The sequence below is a fragment of the Pleurodeles waltl genome, chromosome 8, assembly GCF_031143425.1.
Source record: "Pleurodeles waltl isolate 20211129_DDA chromosome 8, aPleWal1.hap1.20221129, whole genome shotgun sequence".
Classification (NCBI taxonomy): Eukaryota; Metazoa; Chordata; class Amphibia; order Caudata; family Salamandridae; genus Pleurodeles; species Pleurodeles waltl.
Genome location: NC_090447.1, coordinates 400,335,291 through 400,357,033, shown reverse-complemented (window position 1 = coordinate 400,357,033; position 21,743 = coordinate 400,335,291).

Genomic DNA, 21,743 nt, shown 5'->3' with positions numbered 1-21,743 from the left:
CTCAGGCATGTTGCCACACTTTCTTTTGTGTGGGACCGCAGGTCGTACCACCTCTTCTTTATTTCTTCCACCAAGCACTCTGCCACTCCCAAAGCATTTTTCTTCTGCTGCATATCTTTCCAGATTTCACATTTTTGGGACTCTGGTACAGTCATGGATGCACAGCCAAACAGTTGATCGTGATTATTGCTGCATTCCTGCCCTCTTTCCCTACGTTGGCTGGCCATTTATAGGTGTTTTTGAGTACGTTTAGGGCTCCTGAGGCTACTTGGGTTGTGCAGCAGTTCTCCCCTCCTCACTTGCCTGCTCTCCTGGCTTCCTGTTTGTTGGATCCTTCCCCTAACCCAGAGAGCAGAATCACATTTTCTTTTAAATACGGTCATTGCAACCGCATTCGCAATTTGCGACCGCATTTGCAGATTCCGATCAAATATGAAATCGCAATTTGCAATTCTTTTTTAGTGAATGGACTCGTTAATGAGTCGCTAAATCGGGCCGCCATACAAAAGTACATAACATTTTGAGAGCTCCTAATTGTGAGTCACAAATCATGGCAACTAGGAAATCACATAATCATTTGTTTGTACAGGTGACCCTAAGTTCTAAAGACAGTCAAGCAAATCACATTGTCCTTTACAATTCAGTGGGCCATAGTATGACACAATTGGGTGGATAAACATTGTTTCCAGGATGTAAAAAGTAACCTGCATCTCCATGATGAATATGACAAGCTATGTTAAGTTTAAGGAACACCGTTCTGTGGTGTTCTTTGCTGTTACTGAAGAATGACTAGATTTTGATGTTCGTGATTTACAGTTAAATAAATGCCACTTGTTTCTGGTGATAGCAATTTCTATGAGCTTTTCACATTCATTGAGGCTTTCATTGAACATGTTTTTAGTCAAAAAAAAAATCAGACATTTGAATTTCCTTTATAGAATCAACAACAGCCTGGTCCAAAACCTGTGTAGCATTTCGAGTCAATAGATATTCAACTGTAACTGAAAATTGAATTTATATTTTATTTAAGGCATCCGCCAGGTTAAAAACCTTTTCCAGAAACATTTGTTGCTTGCTATGATTGTCACTTATCCACAACTCTGGCTACATCTGGTCCACAAATCACTCATCTTAGTAGGGAATCATGAGTGTTGTTGTGCCTATTACCCTTCCAGTGCTTTTTACTAGATTATTACTTCATGTATGTGCATCATTCAGATACGTTACAAAAATAAACACCCTATTTTGTTAACAGTGAACTTTTTTTTCATAAAATCTTCAAAGATATTTGGGTGCTTATTGTGGAAAGATATCATGTCCATCAGTTGAATAGCAACCTAATGCGTGTAGTTATGGTGATCAAGGGCATTGCCCACCCACTGATGTTTAAATAAAGAGCATATTTACAGTACAAATTCACCTTCATGTACATCTCCAAAGCGAATATTTCCAGTTAAGTTGTGAGTATGTTTCATTTTGTGTCTTCCACTAGTTTTCTTTTAAAAGGATGTCAGTTTGGCCTTTGCTGTCACTGTAGCACTCCTGGGAAGCTTTTTTGCCTAAGCTTATACAAGGCAAATGCATTGTTCGTTAGGTCTTCTTAACATGAGTGGCTTTCAAGAAAGAGTCTGCTTTCCCTCGTGGTGAAATGTTTGTATGTTCAAAATCTGCATTCCAACCACTACTATCTAACAAACCTGTTAAAAACTTCAGGAGTGCCAGTTTGATGTGGAACCCACCACGAATAACAACAAATCGATACTCTCTAGAAGTATTAGTCAACTCCATTACATTTCCTTCATATGTTTGTACAGTGGTTGATCACATGTAAGCAAGGGCATCTGTCCAGAATTCAAAAGAGTTTTGTGTTGGTATCAGTAGTTTCTCTTTATTCTTATTAAATTGGCAAGCTGACCAACTTGCATAAATATCTGTCTTGGCATCTCTATCGCTCCCTTGTCACGCAGCTCACAAACATGTCTGCACCAGGTATACTTATCAAAAACACTTTCACATGCCAATTGTTCTGAAGCTTATTCAAAAGCAGGGTGTTTTGGAGGACAGCGTTTCAGCTTGGTAACAACAACGTGTGATCATCTAAAGTAGCAAAGAATACTTGAGGACACTAATCTTCAACCTGCACGGGAGGAACAACTGAGTATGTAGGAGAGCACTGGCCATTAAAACAGAGACATAGGGATGCTAAATCCAGTTTCCTTTGCAGCCCTTCTTTAGAGTTGCGTTTCTATATGATCTTGCTTGTGTGTGGCTGCCTCATATTTTACAACATTGCCATGCATTGTTCAATACACCAAGAGGATTATCTTGATGACAATGTGAAGCAACCACGGTTATATCGGCACAGTCATAGGATATAGCATAACAATTAACTTCTAAAAAGATGATTTTCAATCACTCCATTTGTCATAGCACTTTTATTAGGCCCTTCTGCAAAGGTACATCTTCACTACTCCTGTCAGCTGGTTATTCTGCTATGATCATTATTTTTTAGTGAGAGGCGGCGACGCAGGACTTACTGGCCATGTTCTCTGAATCACCTCTTGGCACTATCAGTTTTGTTGGCAGCAGAAGAAAGTGTGCCACAGAGAGATAAAATGATTACCAAGTATCAAACATGTTGTCACATAAGGAGGTCATGAATAAACCAAACCTCCACCTCATTGCTTTGAAAAGTGTGATTTCATCCCCAAGTCCATGCATGCTGAGAAATAATTTACCGTACACCCTCCTTGTGGAAAGACTGTACTTGCTAAATATGTCAACCCATTTTAAATGTGACTGCGAGGTATTTTCCTCAGCTAATATGTCTTTGTTGCTTAATTTTCTGGTTTAAATGATTTTATTAGTATAAACAAAAAACAACATTTATGGACCACAGTGGTATATATCAGGGTATTTCTGATCTCAATAGTAAAACTAAACACCAAACAACCAGATAAAGGAAAATGTAAACTAATTAGACATTTACCAAAGTAATTATAGTAGACGTGTATCAGCAAAATAAGCCACCATAATCCCCCCCACTGTGGCTCATCCAAGCCCATTCAAGGAAGGGGAGAGCAGAGACACAAGAAATTGAAAATCGGGATGAAATATCACCAGAACCCCCTCTCCTACTACTCTGAGAAGTATCCTCTGGCTCACTGCCTGGAAAAAATAATGCCCAAACCCCAAAGCACACACAAAACATCAAAGCACCCCTGAAGAAGGACATCCAAGGCCCGTACAGCCTTTCTTCAGCTGTAATGATCCACAGAAGGGTATCCAGTTCATGAACCTGTTTTCCAGAAAGGACTTTCGAGATTCAACCTGTGAAAAGATTAACATTGTTCACTGTGGTCCACCCTCCAGTGGACAGGAAAACACATTAAGGCGGTCATTCCAACCCTGGCGGTCGGTGATAAAGCGGCGGCCAACCCGCCAACAGGCTGGAGGTTAAAAAAATGGAATTCTGACCCTGGCGGGAACCGCCAGCACAGCCTGCCACTTTAACACTCCGACCGCCACGGCGGGACAGACAAACAGCGCGGCGGTCACCGCCAACAGGCAGGCGGCAGACAATGTACCGCCCACAGTATCACAACTCACCAATCCGCCACCTTTTCCGGGGCGGGAGCCCCGCCAATAAAAACACGGCGGAAACAGACTACGAACGGGAAAACGCTCACCTCTATACACTCCACGAGGACGGAGGACAGCATGGAACCCAAATTAAACATCCTACCAGCTCTTGTCTACCTGCTCATCTACCACGAGTACGAACTCCGGCGCAGAAGACAACGGTGAGTACTGCACCTACGACACAGGGGAGGGGGGAGGACGAAAGGTTACGGGCACACACATACGCCCCCCCCCAACTATCAACATACCAATGCAGAGCAACAACTGAGTGACTCCCCCCGAACCCCCATGAAAAATGCAAAGACATAATAAAATTTCAAATTAAATTTATGTAAAATTAGGTTAATTGAAGTCATGGAAAATTATCGTTATGAAATAGCAAAGCAAAAATCATGAACAGTGCGAAAGCTATGTACAAAGTCAATAAGTCCTGCTCAGTGTGTCAAATATCCACAGTCCGTGGGCCAATGTGTACCAAACATATGGGCAAAGCCCACACAGGAGACCTGAGTCCGTTGGAGAGAACACTGCTGGGGCATCAGATGACAAAACTACAGGCACCTCAGGGGGAAGGGAAGGGGGGCACCTCAGCCACAGGGGTCCACGACGCCAGAACCACGAAGGGGCCACCATGCCCACTGTGCCATCTTGGGGAGTGCAAAGCCACAGTCCATCAGGTGGACTACAGACTCCACTGGTCATGGAGGAGGCAGGGTGCCCAGAGTGCAACGTGAACACTAGCTCGACACAGAACGGCACTGTCAATGGGCCAGCGGTGCATGACAGGAAGGGCCCAGCGGAGCGGTGCTTGAGACGGCGGTGCCCAGCGGAGCGGTGCATGACAGGAAGGGCCCAGCGGAGCGGTGCTTGACAGGAAGGTCCCAGCGGAGCGGTGCTTGAGACGGCGGGGCCCAGCGGAGCGGTGCTTGACAGGAAGGGCCCAGCGGAGCGGTGCTTGACAGGAAGGGCCCAGCGGAGCGGTGCTTGAGACGGCGGGGCCCAGCGGAGCGGTGCTTCACAGGAAGGGCCCAGCGGAGCGGTGCTTGACAGGAAGGGCCCAGCGGAGCGGTGCTTGAGACGGCGGGGCCCAGCGGAGCGCTGCTTGACAGGAAGGGCCCAGCGGAGCGGTGCTTGACAGGAAGGGCCCAGCGGAGCCGTGCATGACAGGAAGGGCCCAGCGGAGCGGTGCTTGAGATGGCGGTGCCCAGCGGAGCGGTGCTTGACAGGAAGGGCCCAGCGGAGCGGTGCTTGACAGGAAGGGCCCAGCGGAGCGGTGCTTGAGACGGCGGGGCCCAGCGGAGCGGTGCTTGACAGGAAGGGCCCAGCGGAGCGGTGCTTGAGACGGCGGGGCCCAGCGGAGCGGTGCTTGACAGGAAGGGCCCAGCGGAGCGGTGCTTGACAGTAAGGGCCCAGCGGAGCGTTGCTTGAGACGGCGGGCCCAGCAGAGCGGTGCTTGACAGGAAGGGCCCAGCGTGGCGGTGCTTGAGACGGCGGGGCCCAGCGGAGTGGCGCTTGACAGGAAGGGCCCAGCCGAGCGGTGCTTGACAGGAAGGGCCCAGCGGAGCGGTGCTTGAGACGGCGGGGCCCAGCGGAGCGGTGCCTTTCTTCACGGCGGGGCCCTCTTCAGCGGTGCCTTTCTGCACGGCGGGGCTCTATTCAGCGGTGCCTTTCTTCACGGCGGGGCCCTCTTCAGCGGTGCCTTTCTGCACGGCGGGGCCCCATTCAGCGGTGCCTTTCTTCACGGTGGGGCCCTCTTCAGTGGTGCCTTTCTTCACGGCGGGGCCCTCTTCAGCGGTGCCTTTCTGCACGGCGGGGCCCTATTCAGCGGTGCCTTTCTGCACGGCGGGGCCCTCTTCAGCGGTGCCTTTCTTCACGGCGGGGCCCTCTTCAGCGGTGCTTGTCCAGTCATTCAAGGGAGCCAGACCTGGCCAGGACTCCCTGCTTAGTCGCCCTCCGACCGTGCAGTTGCTGGACCCTTCTGTGACGGAGTCCTGGGCCCGTGGGTGTCCTCCCTCACACCCTGGATAGGGCTTGTGGGGCCCTCCTGGTCCGCGCCCCTGCTGGCTGACTTCTCCGCCCTGCTGCCCTTGCCCTCCTTCGATGAGGCTCTCTGGCCCTTGCCTCCCCTGGATGTTGTGGCAGGTGACGGCCCAGGACTTTGCTCTTTGGGGGCAGCCGTGTCAGTCTTCTCGCGGCGGCCCTTGATTTTACGGGTCCTCTTGCCTGGGGGGGGGCTGGCTGTCCCCTTGCTGCTGGCCGATGTATCGGTGCTGGGAAAGGGTGGACTCCAAAACCCGTGCACAATGGTGACACTTGAAGCAGGGCTGGTGGTGGCTGAGGTGCTCTTGGGACTCTTAGCAGATGGAGGGGGTGGGTCAGGTGGGGCAAAGAGGTTAAGTTTGGAGAGGTAAAGTTCTTTAGGACCAATGTAAAGGGTAGGTGTAGTGGGTATGGGAGTGGAGGAAGAGGATGTGGTTGTAGGAGAGTCAGGTGTGCTGTCTTTGGGTGCAGGTGCTTGTGACGTAGGCTGTTGTGAGGTGGTTGGCTGTTGGGTGGGTGGCTGCCTGCGTTTGTGTGTCTTGGAAGAGGGGGTGACAGACACAGTGGGAAAGGACACAGGGGACGTGTAAATGGCAGTGGGGGTGGTGACTGCACGTGTGCGGACTGTACTGGAGGGTGTGCTGGTGATGGAAGTACTGGCTGATGGTGGTGTGCATGCAGGTGTGAGTGGAGACGTCACAGGGAGGGAGGAGGGAGACGAGGAGGAGGGGGACACAGAGGTGGTAGTGACTGTTGGCATGTCTGCATCTGGGTGTTGCTTGGGTAAATGCTTGTGTGATCTGTGGTGCTTATGTCTGGATGAGCTGCCCTTGGGTGTTGAGGTGTGTGCAGGCTGGTCTGATGGTGTGGATGGGATAGGCTGAGGAACAGTAGACAGAGACAGGGTGGAGGCAGTTAGAAGAGGGAGGCTGGAAACAGGGACAATGGCTGCCGTCAGTGCTGAGGCCAGAGCATTGAACGATCGTTGATGGGCAGCCTGACCCGAATTAATGCCCTCCAGGTATGCATTGCTCCGATGCACCTCCCTCTCTACCCCCTGGATAGCATTCAAAAGGGTAGACTGCCCAACAATGATGGTCTGTAGGAGGTCAATGACCTCCTCACTGAGGGCAGCAGGGCTAACAGGGGCAGGGCCTGAGGTGCCTGGGGCGAAGGAGATGCCCGCCTTCTTGGGCGAGCGGGCACGGAGCGAAGGCTGAGGGGCTGCTGGGAGGGCGGAGCTGGTGCGCTGGGTGGCGGCTGTACCTGTAGAGGCGGGGGGCCCGGATGTTGCCGCCACCGCTAGGGAGCTCCCTTCCGAGGACGTGTCGGTGTCGCTGGTGTCACCACGGGTCCCCGTTGTGGTGCTCCCCTCGCCCTCCGTATCACTGGTGACCTCGGTGTCTGTACCATGGCCCACCGGGGCCTTGTGAGTTGCAGCTCCCTCGTGCTCTGATGCCAATTCTCCTCCGCCTGATGATGCTAATGCACACATGCACAAGAAGATAAAGAAAAAGGGTGGGGGGAGAAATAAAAACAGGTTGAGTGCATGCATTGTCAACACCGTTGGTGGAGAGGACAGACACAGGAGCCTCATGCACTACGCCGCGCAATCGGGGTACACTACTCAGTACTTGTGACTAGGCCAACAGGTCTATGGACAACAAATGCGCACATGGGTGATGCTGGACCATGGATTGCTGTACTTGGCACCCTACAGAGGATGGGCGGGGGCACAGGGCCATGCCTAAAGGAGGGGACTACACTACAGAAAGTGCCCTGGCCTAATGTCACCCACAGCCCTCCTCCCCCACCCAGACGCCTCCACTGCGTGTAAAGATAGCAGAATGTGCTGGTACTCACCCCCTTGTGTCTGCTGTGATGTCCTCACGCGCCCATCCAAATCGGGGTAGGCCACCGCCAGGATCCGGGACATCAGGGGGGTCAAGGTACGACCGCCGGCGCACATCGTCATTGGCTCCTGAGACCCATAGGGTTCAATGTTAACCAATGCGCCTTCGCACTGCGGTCTTCGACCGCCTACCGCCACGGTGTGCCACGCCAGCGCGTTGACCTCATATCCCACTGTCACACTTCTCAGGTCAGGCAGCCGCCATTACAAGAGCCCACATGGCTTAATTGCTACTGCGTCACACAGGCCTAGGCCTTGCATTGCCACTCATACAAGCCTTTCAATGCATAGCGATTCGTGTACTGTGCAAGCTGGGTGAACGTACCTGTGGGTTGCTTGACTCTGTGCTCCATGTTGTCCTTCCTAGGCACCGTCCGCTGGGACTTGCGAGGAGAAGGATGAATCCTCCCGTGTACCGACCGCTGGTGGACCTGTCGACAATGGAAGAACGACATATTATACTTCGATACCGACTTGACCGAGCCACTATACATGAACTGTGTGCCCAGCTGGAGCCTGACCTGATGTCCCCCATCCGCCAACCCACAGGGATTCCCCCTCTGGTGCAGGTTCTGTCAGTACTCCATTTTTTGGCAAGTGGGTCTTTTCAGACAACAGTGGCCATGTCATCAGGGATGTCTCAGCCTATGTTTTCTAAGGTTTTGTCCAGAGTGTTGTCTGCCCTGATGAAATACATGCGGAGATACATTGTTTTCCCTGAGGAGGGTGATTTGGCCACTGTGAAGGGTGATTTCTATGCCCTTGGACATATCCCCAACATCATTGGTGCCATTGATGGGACCCATGTGGCTTTAGTACCCCCAAAAGACGATGAGCAGGTGTACAGAAATCGAAAAAATTACCATTCGATGAATGTCCAGGTGGTCTGTTTGGCTGACCAGTACATCTCCCATCTAAATGCCAAGATCCCTGGATCAGTGCATGACGCGTATGTCATGCGAAATAGCAGCATCCCTTATGTGATGGAACAGCTACAGAGACACCGTGTGTGGCTAATAGGTGACTCTGGTTACCCCAACCTGCCTTGGCTATTGACCCCAGTGAGGAATCCCCGGACCAGGGCAGAGGAACGCTACAATGAGGCACCTGGGCGAACTAGGAGGATTATAGAACGGACCTTTGGGGTCCTGAAGGCCAGGTTTAGGTGCCTGCATATGACAGGTGGATCCCTAATGTACTCACCAAAGAAGGTGTGTCATATCATCGTGGCCTGCTGTATGCTTCCCAATCTTGCATTGCGACGCCAGGTGCCTTTCCTGCAGGAGGATGGTCCAGATGGTGGTGTTGTAGCAGCTGTGGAGCCTGTGGAGAGTGAAGAGGAGGAAGACGACGGGGACGACACGGACAACAGGGACACAGTTATACAACAGTATTTTCAGTAGCACACAGGTAAGAATCACCCACGCCTTTTTACATTTACTTCTGCCCTCCTGCATCTCTACTTTCTGTGTTTCCCCCAGTTCCTTTTAACTGATTTTTGACTTTCCCTTCCCTTTTCAGAGCTGTATGACCCACAGCGTGACTGCGGCTTTGTTTGACCATGGACTAATGCTTATAGACATTGGTATGTTGTCATCACAATGTGACTGAACATTATTGCACCGTTATGTGTAATACATTTGTAAAGAATACAAGCAGACTCCTGATTTTTGAAGTGCAATTGTGATTTATTTTAAGTGCTGCATATGGGTCCATGATAGTAAAACGGTGATGGGTGGGGGTGGAGTAATGTCCATGGCAGAGTCCAGTTCTCAGTCGCACAGGTGCATTGTCCATATGCCTGTGGAAGGATGGAGCAGGGGCAGTTCAAGGTTGGACAGGGTGACAATGTGGGACAGTGGGATGACATCAGGGGGTATCTTATGCTGGCGGGGGTCTTGGCATCCTACTCTGTCTTCTTGTGTGATCTCAGGTTCCGCTTGCGGGGTGGTTGATCTTCAGCAGGAGGTGGGGTTCTGGTGGCCTGTCGTTGTGTGGGGGCCTCCTGTCCACTAGCGCCGGCGGAGGTGGTAGGCTGTTCGTGTTCCGGGCTAGTGACAGGGGCCCTTTGGGGTGCCACATGGTCCCGCAATGTGGTGACTATCTGGTTGAGGGCCAGGACGATGGTCCCCATTGCGGAACCGATGTTCCTGAGTTCGTCTCGAACCCCATGTACCGTTCCTCCTGCTGCGCCTGGATCTCCTGGAACCTGGCCAGTACCGTCGCCATCGTCTCCTGGGAGTGGTGGTATGCTCCCATGATGGTGGTGAGGGCCTCTTGGAGAGTGGGTTCCCTGGGCCGGTCCAGCCCCTCTCGCACAGCAGCCCTCCCAGTTCCCCTGTTTCCCCGGGCCTCTGTCCCCTGGACGGTGTGCCCACTACCACTGCCCCCAGGTCCCTGTTGTTGTTGGGGTGGTGGGTCAGCCTGGGTGCCCTGTAGTGGCGGACACACTGCTGATTGACGCGTCCTGGAGACAGAGGCATGGGCCCGCTGGGTGGGAGCTGTGCTGGTATTCCCAGAGGGGGTTGGGTCTGCTGTGGCCTGTGTCTGTGTGTGGGGAACCGACTGTCCAGAGGTCCCTGATGGTCCGGGCTGGTCATCAGGTTCTAGGTCGACAGAGCTGCTGTCATCACTGGGGGCCTGTTCTGGGGGCGGGATGGACAAATCTGGACCCTCCTGGCTGGTGTGTTGGCGTTCGGGCCCTGCAGGGGTAAAAGAGTATGGTTATTGCTTCCGTGTGTGCCATGGCGTGCGATTTGGGGGTGCCCTTGTCCCCCAGTGCTGGCATTCCCTTGTGGGAGGAGTTGTGAGGGTGGTTTGTGGGGGGGGATGGGTATGTGCAGTGGTCATGCTTAGGTGATGGGTATCCATGGTTTGTGTTGGCATTCAGGGATTGGTGTTGTGTTGGGTGGGTTGTGCTGGTGAGACATTGGCAGGGAGGATGTGTGCTGGGGGGTTGGGGTGAGGGTGGGGGTGTGGGTTGGCATGCTGGTGGTTGGGGGGGGTAAGGTAGTTGAGATTAGACTTACCAGAGTCCATTCCTCCGCCTACTCCAGCGAGGCCCTCAGGATGCAGGATGTTCAAGGCCTTTTGCTCCCATGCTGTGAATTCGGGTGGAGTGGGTGGGGGTCCGCCGCCAGTCTTCTGCACAGCGATGTTGTGTCTTGACACCATCGACCGCACCTTCCCCCGTAGGTCGTTCCAGCGCTTTCGGATGTCTTCCCGGTTTCTGGGATGCTGTCCCACAGCGTTGACCCTGTCGACGATCCTTTGCCATAGCTCCGCCTTCCTGGCTATTGTGGTGTGCTGCACCTGTGTGCCGAATAGCTGGGGCTCTACCCTAATTATTTCCTCCACCATGACCCTGAGTTCTTGGTCCGAGAACCGGGGTGTCTTTGGGGTGCCATGGGGTGGTGTGGGGTGGTGTTTGTGGTGATGAGTGTGGTGTGTGTGGTGGTGTGTGGTGTTTTGTGCGTGGATGTAGTGTGGGTGATGATGTTGTGTTCCTGTGTGTGTTGGGGTTTTCGATAGCTGTGCTCTCTCTCTCTCTCTCTCTCTCGCCTTCTCTGCGAATTTCTAGTAGTAGGGGTTTGTGGGTGATGTGGGTGTGTGTTTTATAGTTGATTGGATGTGTGGGAGTGGTGTTTGTATGTGTATCAGGTGTGTGTATTTCAAATTGTCCAATGTGGCTGTGTTTTGGAGCTGGGTGTGTATTTTGAGCGCGGCGGTGTGTACCGCCAATGGAATACCGCGGTTGAAAGACCGCCGAGTGGATTCGTGGGTCGTAATGGCATGGGCGTGTTTGTGTTGGCGTGACGGTGGAGGTTTGGTCATCTCCAGTTTATCGCTGACCGCTGATGAGGCGGCCTTCCGTGGATGTCGGGTTTTTGGCGGCTTGGCAGTTGTGGGTCAGAATGACCGTGGCGGTTTACCGCGGCCGCGGCGGTAGAATGGTGGTCTTCTGACCGGCGGTAAGAGCCTTTTACTGCCGAGGTCAGAATGACCCCCTAAGTCAGTAAACCCTCTTGGTTTCCTGTCTAGTTTGGCCTTGAGTAAGCACTGTTCTTGGTCAGTGTAGGAGTATATAAATGATTAAACTAATGTACATGCTTGTCCACCAGAAGAAGAGTTTTTTTATTTAGTCACACAAAATCCTATTGCGTCAATCCATAGATTGAACCATCACTACACTACTATCTCAATAACTCCTCCTTTGTGGTTTAGGGGAAGGCCCCATGACTTCATGACTGCTCCACTTATCTCAGTAGATGACAGGACGGACATGTTTAGTATCACTTATTATACCAGTTCTCCAGAAAGGGCCTCTGTCACAATCTCAGTCACAGTTCTTAGGACCATTTAGTGGGTGTTCCTCCAGAGGTTATTGAGAAACTCGACTTTCACCCTCTCACCAAGACTTCACCAGCACTCATTCTAAAGGATGTATTCTTTTTGCAGTTCAGCCGCAGGCTTTGCTGATTGCCTCTCCAAAGTTGCCTTGTGAAGCAAAGTGCCTACTTTTTGTACCACAGTAAGCACTCTTCGATTCAAGTCTTCTATTTTCTCCTTGATGCCCCTCACAATGACTTCAATCAAGCTAGTTTTATATCACAGCTCAGGGAGCAGGGCATTGATGGACTTAAGCTAGGACCTTTCACCAGTCATCAATTCAGAGTATTCATGGCACTCATCTGATCGGTCCTTGCTTCCAATTTTAGAGCCTACCTTATATGGTGTAAAGAAATTCTCCTTCCTCTTTTTTGATGCCATCGTACCACAGTGATGTGACAGAAAAGAAGAAAATAAACTTGCAAAAATCCAAACTGCACTCCGCATGGAGATCTTCTACCTCCTTCATAGTATGCAGGTAAGTAAAACATGCCAATTCTGGGGTCAACAGATGGGGTGTGCTGTTAAGTGAAGTCTCTGAGATCATGTGATGTTGCCGTGGGCCTTACGGAAACTGTGTTGCAAAGCACTTCCATACTTGCCAAGAATTTTAAACTTGAAAGGAGGAGAGATCAGTGGACTGTATTTTCCCCAGTAACATAAATTGCAACTGAGGCAATTTTAGATGGGAGCTAAAATAAAGCCATTTGTGACTTTAAAAACTCAGGATTATTCTATTTGAATCGGGTTTTTAGGCATGTATGTACCTCAGAGATAGACCTAGGCTCAATTTAAACCAATGTAGTTCCATTGTAGTTGTCACTCTCCCAGTGTTCCACCCAGCTGAGAGTGACCTTGGTGCTTTCCCAGGTCGCCCCAAGCTCCCCCCCAGGAAGCAGCTGGCCAGGGATTGCCACCTTAGTCCTAGATTCAGCCTTTTGTCTTTCTCAGTTAAGTTTACAGGCCACAAGGTATGGGAGGGCACACTGGAAGACACCATTGGTGGAGCTCTAAAAGGCCCTTCCATTAGGGGTGCGAAAAATGTTCCCAGGTACATGCCCTCTATGTCGGACACAGACTGCTCTGAGAACAAGCACTACCAAGAAAACAGAGAGTCTGTCCGGTACACCAACAGAACACAGCTTTCCTTGTACCCACACAGCCCTATCCACCACTTACCCCCACTGTTGTTGCTTGATTTTTTGTATCAAACCAGCAATTTTACAGAAATGCACAAAAGTAGCAGGAAAGTGCTCTACTGTTTCTGTGTCACCTCAATGTCTAGGCATTATTCTCTGCACAGAACATGTGGTGTAGTAACAGATGTTTGTTGCACTGGCGGCTAGAAATCTAATGTGCCCACTCCAGGGATCTGTGTTTGACCCTCATGGTCACATGTTTGAATCCTCCTGAGCCCACATAGCCTTCCATCCTTCAGAGGTCAATAAAATTAGTATCTCTGAGTTGGATAACAATTTGTATCCATTACTTGTCAACAGACTCTGGGCATTCTAATTGCACTCCATTAATATGCATGGTAAGTTATGGTAACAAAAAAGAAACTCTCAGAAATGCTGAATCAGAATCTTCCTCCACAAACATTAGCTACACATTGTTCTGTGTTCCTCTTCTGAGGCATAACAAACAAAACAAAGAGCAGAAGCACAGGGACATCATTGCTATACCAATATCCACTTAGAGCCAGCAGAGGTTTGGAGTCCCATCATAAGGCTACTGACAGGGTGCACACTGGCTCTATGGCCCGAGAGACGGAGCAGGTCTGAGCTGCCTGCTAGCAGAAGGAATGGCAACATTCTGAAACCTTCACTGCTCCATTTGGGTTGACCACTTTTAAGACATGAAGGGTGGGGTCGTATATAACAACCAATTGGTTCTTTGTGAAAAAGGAATGTAAGGTGACAGGATGGTAATTTTACAAGGTCCGGTGGCATGGTACAGAATGAATTAAGATGACAAGAGAACGGGCTGATGGAAGAATGCTGAAGGAAGAACAGAAAGGGTGGGCTGAAGAAGAAAATGGGGCAAGTGTTGAAGGGGGAAGGATGAGGAGGCAAAGTGTTGAGGTGAGAGGGATGTGAGCAAATGAAGTCGGAGGTACTCTTGAGGGTTCTTGTTTATTCTTGTTGTTTTCTCTTTATCACTGTTTTCCTATCTAATGCTTTCTCTTTATTTCTCACTTTTCTGTATCATGCTCTGGTTCAAAGTGTGATGATGAAAAATAAGTCCTGGTTCTAAAAACCGAATTACGATGCCCACCATCTGCAACCACAGCTACAAATTAAGCATTGCTTATGTGGAAGGGTACACCTAAAAGAGAACAGGAAGGGAACTGCTAGGTGAGAAGGATAAGGGAGAAGGAAGTTATATGTGAGGACATTAGAGAGATGGTGAGCAAAATGGCTGCACCTTTGTGAGGTTCCTGAAGTTGTGCCAGAAAATACATCGCAATCTACAGTCATAGAACAACATAAGAAAACATAGGAAATGGAGAACATTCTGACGCAGTCTCTGTAAGGCCGCAATACAGCCCTGAAAATATACCTGAGAAGCAGTTGAACACCTGATCAGAATGTGGTCAGGCAGACAAAGGCTGCAGCAGATGGCCCTCTCCTATCCAGTGGAGAACCTGTACCTTGATGAGGACCATTGAAAATTGAGTGAGTGGGTGCACCCGGCCCCCCATAGCGAGTGAGGAATGGCTATAATTGGAGGGGGGTTCATTACACACAATAGGGCTAGGGGAAATTTTGAGACCAGCACTTACCAAGTGAACATTTGCCCTGAGCTCCTAGATAGGGTATGAGGTGAGGAATTTAACCCGACTTGCTGTGGATGTTCCGCCAGTGGACCATCCATATCTCTCCAACCTACCTATTCTGTGGCTGTTGAGAACCACTGGAAGGTTTTGTATATTTTGCACCTCTCTCTTATTTTTTCTCTTTTTGTCCCCATTTGGTTTTTGATCACTGATTAAGGCAGAAGTTTCATGTTAGGTCCTAAAGAAAGCCGTAACACATCTGTTGAGGGTTATAGGCAGAAACATGTCAACCTTTTTTGAAATGAGAGCAGACAGGTCTAGATTACACCTGTTCTGTCTTGATTTTTAATCCTGACCCAAGGATGTACTAATACATCTACAAGAATACTCTAGAGTTAGTTTTAACTCCCAGCACCCTTTCTTTTGAATTAGTTTCCATTTTGCCCTCTCACTACAGTTTGCTCATGACTGTAGGTTGATTCTACCCCTAAAAAACATCTGCACCATGGTTCGTTATCACGGTGCGAGGAGGCTCTCTATGATGAAGCATGACAACTTTGGGGGGGGGGGGGAATTTGTCCTTTAAAAAGGATGCTTTCACTGTAGCTAGGCCATGTCAGTTGTTCTGTCCTTCTGATATTTTTCTTTCCTTTTGGCTTCTTTTCTTACTTTGCCTTAGATTGTCCTTACCAGAGACCAAAGGGTTTCAAAGTGATAGATATAATTGGAGGGGTGCAGGGCCAGATACATCCATGCCCCCACCAGTGCTGGTGTGGTGGTGAGTTGTGAGCGGGGTGCCTCCTCTATGCCTCCCTCAGTGAGGGTTGAGATTTGGCCTCTGGGTTTGCAGGGACTACTCGATCAAAGACGGAGGCTTATTCTGGTTAACACCCTGGCAATGAACTTTACATGTATTCTAATGCCACCATAAAGTTGACTAGGACCTACGTTGGATTCATGACACAGCACCAACTATGCCCTTTGAGAAGATGAAGGCAAACTAATAGTAAGCCTGTGATCATGAGAGATTGGAGGGAGCCCAGTGCAGCACAAGAGTTGAGAAGGACAACACGGTCCTTGCATCTCCTTGTGCCCCCCAAGCCATAAGAAATATTAATTGATGGGGGGAAGGTGGGACTCTAAATAGGGTGAAGAAATCACACATTGTGTAGTCCTAACCTCCCCTGCAACAAGTGCAGCGTCAGCGAGTTATAGGACAACTGCAGGAATGACAACAACTCAAAGCAGGCTGCACAACTACTATACAGTGTGGCCTCTGAGGAGTGGGAGTCTATTGCACCACCTTGCACCATCTGGGCCAGGTGCTACATAATGCCTATCCCTTCCCACTGTATGGGAAAACACGGGGAAAATCACGCCAGATGAAACTTCCAATTGAAACTCAGTGTGGTCAGCAGAACACAGCTGATGGTGGTAGACCCACAACAGACCCAGACTCCAATGCACATGATTAAGAAAATGCAGAAAGGCCTGCTATTAATTGACAGCAAATTGGACAAGTTATATGTGTGAATGGGCACCACGGTGGTCATTACAACCCTGGCGGTCGGTGTTAAAGCGGCGGTAAGACCGCCAACAGGCTGGCGGTCTTTTTTTTGGAATTATGACCATGGCGGTTACCGCCATGGTCATCCGCCGCTTCTCCGTTCCGCCCGCCAGGGCGGAGACGACCGCTGAGCTGGAGACCTGGGTCTCCAGCCCAGCAGCAGTGACAATACTGCTGCCGGTATTGTGACCCGGCTTACCGCCGTGGATTTCCAGCGGTAGGAACCACCATGAAATCCATGGCAGTAAGCACTATCAGTGCCAGGGAATTCCTTACTGGCACTGATAGGGTTCTCCCCCACCCCCCTCCCCACCCCCAACATTACCTTACTCATACACACCAGACACGCACGCAGGCACCACCAACACACATACACGCACACACACCGACACACATGCCACACATGCCAACATCCACACACACAGTCAGACATGCACACCCACATTCAAACATACATGCACACATCCATACCCACAGACATACACGCACTTATTCCCAAAACATGCAACACCCCGCAAGCATAGACGCACTCACACACTCCCTCTACATACACCCACGCACACCCCCATGCACGCACACAACACACAACACCCCCCCAACCCCTCCCCTAACGGACGATCGACTTACCTGTTCCATCGATCCTCTGGGAGGGGACGGGAGCCATGGGGGCAGCTCCGCCGACACCACACCGCCAACAGAACACTGCCGTGCAGAATCACAGGACGTGATTCGCTGGGCAGTGTTCTGTGGGCGTGGTGGTGGAGGTGGAGCAACCTCCACTTCCCCGCCGCACATCACTATGGCTGTTGGCGGCTCTCCGTCGGAAAAACGACGTAGAGCTGCCAACAGTCATAATACGCCGAGCGGAAAACCGCCACCACTGGCGGGCTTCAGCACGGCGGTCCCTTGGCGGTCTTGTAAAAAGACCGCCAAGGTTGTGATGACCCCCCATATCTTTCAAACTGGAGAAACACAATGGCAGGCAGACCAGAGGATATCATCCATAGAAGACGATATGAACGAGAAAGATAAGTCACTCTCTCACATAGAAAAAGCCCAAGTAATTGCTGCCAAAAATGAAGACCTAGGAGACTAAAGGACTATGTTGAAATACTGCTTCAAATGTTGTTTGGCCCAGAGGCTTTCTCCAAACTCCTGGTTGTGGAAAAGGCACATAGAACATTGACAACAAGGCCACCTCCGGGGGTCCCACATCACGTACCTCCTCAATTTCAAGGATCGAGACACAGTTCTGCAATTGACGAGAGAGGAATGCAGCAGAGATGAGGAGAAATATCGTATGAGGGCAGTGACTTCCCATTAGCAGTCCCGGAAGCTAGACGTAAATTTCTCCTGGAGAAGAAGCAGGTCATGAAGTCAGAAGTCTAGTATGCTATGCTGTATCCCACGCATCTAAAGATCATATACTGAGAAAAGCTACGATATTCCAGTCCCCTTATCAAGTCTCAGAGTTTCTGAAAAAGTTGCAGTGGGGGACATACAGGAACAGCTGTCGTCACCTGCAAGCCATGCTGACACTAAGGCCCATATTTATACTTTTTTAGCGCCGCATTTGCGTCATTTTTTGATGCAAAGTGGCGCAAACTTGCAAAATACAATTGTATTTTGTAAATCTGCGCCGTTTTTGCGTCAAAAAGCAGTGCAAATTTGGCGCTCAAAAAGTATTAATATGGGCCTAAGACTGAGTTAGGACATACCTGTCTGATGACCACACTGCAGATAACAATGTTACAGCAATTTGTAGAAAGCGTGTGGTGTGACTGGACTAGTGCTGCATGGATGCAACATCAGAGATTTATAACTGGTATGGGTTATAATGACCGTCCAAAGTGAGTGCCCAACACCCCCCTCACCACCTCTCTATGTGGTTTCCATGCTTATACCCTGTGACAGTTGTTCTTATTGCTGCTCCTGCACTCTCAGCATAATTTCTGGTGGGACCGCAGGTCCACTACTGTTAAGTTTATTGGTGATATTGTCTAGGCACTGTTGGGTTGCCACAGTGGGAGGAGTTGAAGAGGCTGTTAATATTCTCAGTTAATATGTCTCATCAGACGTTTACTATGTTCTCCACAATTATAGACCACTACACGCATCATTGATCCTAAAGTCAACCACTAAGATGTATAACCCTAACTCTAAGCAACCATAATCTTGCCTGGCCTTGAACATCAAAGATATAATCAACCCTTGTAAAACGCACCAGATCCTGAGCTATTTTGATCACCACCACATAGCATTGCTGCAGGAAACACATCTTACTTCTCAATCTGCCATCAATTGTTCCATGAATTGGGCAGCATATAAAGTGACTTTATCTTAATCCGCCTATTCACTTGTGATGTTCATTCTTGTGAAGAAAGGTATGCCATTTCATGTGTAGGGCACTATGTCAGAAGATCAAGGACAAAACATCACACTTTGGGGGAAATACAGAGGGCACCGTCTTATCATAGTTCATTGTTATGGCCCTAAAAACAGATGACCCAGGGATTCTTGGCTACACTATTTGGTAGTGTTAAAATTGGACCTGAAAACCTTTTTGTAGGGTGGCCACTTCAATGCACACTGCAAACTACATTTGGACAGATCAACAACTACAAGTGAGTGATGTCCAAAAGCTGCATCACTGCTCAATGGCATAATGGCAGATTATGTTCTAACTGACATCTGGAGACATAAACACCCATTAGACAGGGATGGCACATTACACTCATCTGTACAGGACTGATGGTCGAATGTCTAAATGCCACACTGTAGGATTATTCAAATTTGGGAAGCTTTAGGCGGGTAGCCATTTACTGGCACAAGTCTTGGATTTTCCTATTGATATCTAATACCCCCAATATAAGACTGATTTGCCACTGCAATGGTGTCATGACTCTCTTAATTACTTGTTGGTATGGAACAACACAGATATGTTTTTTTTTTTTTTCTCCCTCCTGCGCACTTCCATGGAATAAAATATCAAAAATGAACCCCTCTCATCCAATAATAGCTGAGTTAATAAACCATTCATTAGATTTATAACTTCTGGAAGCATCACTTAGAAGAGACACAAATTAATGTAGCGACTAGAGAGCACTTGGTAAACAGGTAGATCTAGTAGACAATGGCTAAATCAAGTCTTCAGGCCTCGCAGGGGCCACTCTTTGCAAATATATCCACTGACTCTGTCCTATAATCTGTCAATGGGCGATGCGGAAGCAAACAGTTAGGCAGTGCATTCAAAAGTCTCTCAGTCTAGATGTGGGAGGCAGCAGCTCAGCATATAGTTCATTGCAATAAGTGAGGTCACAGAGACAGTCCTTGAATTTCATTGGTCTCCGACATCCCCAGCGGTAAGCTACTGTATGCTTTGCCTATAGAAGGGTGCAGGCCACATACTTTCCTGGAAGCCCGCCTCAATCTCCGTGTGTGTTCCAAGAGGGCCAAGAGTGTGGTAAGTGTTAAGGCCTGCCCAATCATGTCAGTAAGGGCAGTGTGTTCACCTCTCCCCAGTAAGCCTGTATCGGTCCACAGGACCACATTAGATGGAGGAAATCTGCCCAAGCAGACCTTTGTACCTGTCACACTTATCATCTGAGCAAAGTTGGTAATGACATAATTGGGCAGGCGTATAATATATCCTGTGAAGGAATTTGTAACAAATGACGCAGAGTCAACTACTAGGAGCTAGCCGTCCAGTATGTGCACAACAATAAGACCAATGCTCATCTGTAAGAGGAACTCCCAGATGCGCTTCCCACTCCAAATGAGCTAGCCGTTGAATACATGGGAATTCCACCTTTGCTGTGTGATATAAGAGAGAGATTAGATATCGTGGAGTATCCACCTGGAGCATGGTATGAAGGGTATCAAAGGGGGAGTCTCATCTGGGAACTCAGAGGTAGCCACCTTAACACTGTGATGCAATTGAATATACAGGAAAATATCCAGGGGAGATGCCAGCTCATCACCAAAGAAATCTGTCCGATATAGAAAGGAGCCATCCTGATAAAGATCCCCCCCATTGCCGGAATTTGAGTCTTTGAAGCAGGAGTCTCCATGATAACTCAAGAGTAACAAGCAGTAACGGGTGATATGGAAGAGGAATTTAGGGAAAAATATAGACGTGACTTACCTATCTTACGTCCAAGTCTGCGCCAAGCAGTCGAGGTGCAGGCAACTGTAAAATCGCCAAGAAAAGACATGCCAGAAGTAAAGCCCAAAAACAAGGAAGGGGGGATAGGGGCCATGTAATCCAGCTCCACTGCCAAATGGGGAGGAATAGGGTAGGTTTGTACTTGCGTATGGCATGGTGAGCCTAAGGATATAGATAGTACAGCTCCATGTCTGGAGCTTTAACCCTCCCCCACCTTGGAAATGGAAAGGTCAAGACCTCCCATTGCAGCTGTGGCTGCTTGCCAGCCCATGCTAACCTTATCATCTGAGTCTGAGTCTTTAGCATTTGAAAAAAAGAGCAGCTTAGGTGGAGGGGTATGTTTAGAAATAGATATAAGAATGTATGCAGTATCACTATATCACTATTTTCATCAAGGCAATATGGCCTGCCAGCAACAGAGGGAGAGAAATCCAGTAAGTAATATGGTCATTAAGTGCAGACAATGCTGTGCCATAATTAGCGCATATGATGTCCTCCCGGTCATGAGAGAACGAGATCCCCAACTATTTAAGAGTGGACTGGCACCACTGCAGGGGGAAGTCCGGGACAAAGGACTGGCTTGCTGGTGATAGTGGAAAATGTTCTGTTTTCTCCCAATTTATCTGTACACCCGACAACTCCCTGAAGCAGACAAACTCCTGTAGGATGGCATTTTGTCTTATATGAGGGACGTGCAGAAATAGGGTCATATAGTCCACATAAAGAGAGATCAAAGATGTCTGGCAGGGTAGCAAAGTACATACTCACGGTGACATTGGGGGAGCTTAGCGGCTAAGGGCTCTACCGCAAGGGCAAAAAGTAAGAGAGCGAGCAGGCAGCCCTGCTGTGTGCCTCTAGTGATGACAAGGGGAGAGGAGATTGCCCCATTAATCCAAACTCTAGCGGCAGGATGTGCCTAGAGGACCCCAATCCAAAAATGGGCTAGGAAGTTCTATCCGTGCAACACAGCCATTAAGAAATGTCACTCAATGGAGTAAAAGACTTTGGTGGCGTCTTGGAAAACTGTCAATGCAACCAAGTCAGGATTAATGTCTTGCATCACTGCAAACAAAGTTCACAAACTGAGGGAAGCGAAGAAACCAGGAATAAAGCCCGATTGGTTCGGGCAGACCAAAAGGTCATAAGGAGGGATAGACAATTGGTCAGCACTTTGGCTAGAATTTTACCATCACAATTGATAAGAGATAGTGACCTGTAGGATTCTCAATAATCGGGAGGTTTGCCTGGC